This window comes from Acyrthosiphon pisum, chromosome A1 (genome assembly GCF_005508785.2).
Source record: "Acyrthosiphon pisum isolate AL4f chromosome A1, pea_aphid_22Mar2018_4r6ur, whole genome shotgun sequence".
Taxonomy (NCBI): Eukaryota; Metazoa; Arthropoda; class Insecta; order Hemiptera; family Aphididae; genus Acyrthosiphon; species Acyrthosiphon pisum.
In genome coordinates, this window is record NC_042494.1 from 30226121 (window position 1) to 30226590 (window position 470).

Here is a 470-nt window from a genome sequence, read left to right on the forward strand (position 1 = left end):
CCCCCACATTGCCTGTATTATCTTTACTTTTTCCAAGCCTTAGCTATATAAATTAAAGCTATATAAATATTTTATATATTTTGAACTACAAATTAATTGTGGTTTTTTCAAAATTTGAACTTTAAATGCTTATAAAAAATCTTGCCTATACCTATCGTTAATATTTTTAAATAGCTATGATAAAAACATAGAATAAACCTTGAATTAATTTTTTAAGCTTTTTGACCAAACAAATAATTATTAATTTACATTATTAGAAAAAAAACTAAAATTATTCAAATACAATCCAAGTGAAGACGGTCTAATCGGGGTTACCAAACAATTTTAACAAATTTTCATTTATTTTTGTTTTTCCTAATTATTTAAAAAACGCTGAGAATTTTCAATTTTGACCTCCCAAAAGTACGAACTAGATCCAATTTTCTTCCAAAAACCTCCTTTGAAGTTTATGATCAGAGCATTTTTTTCTA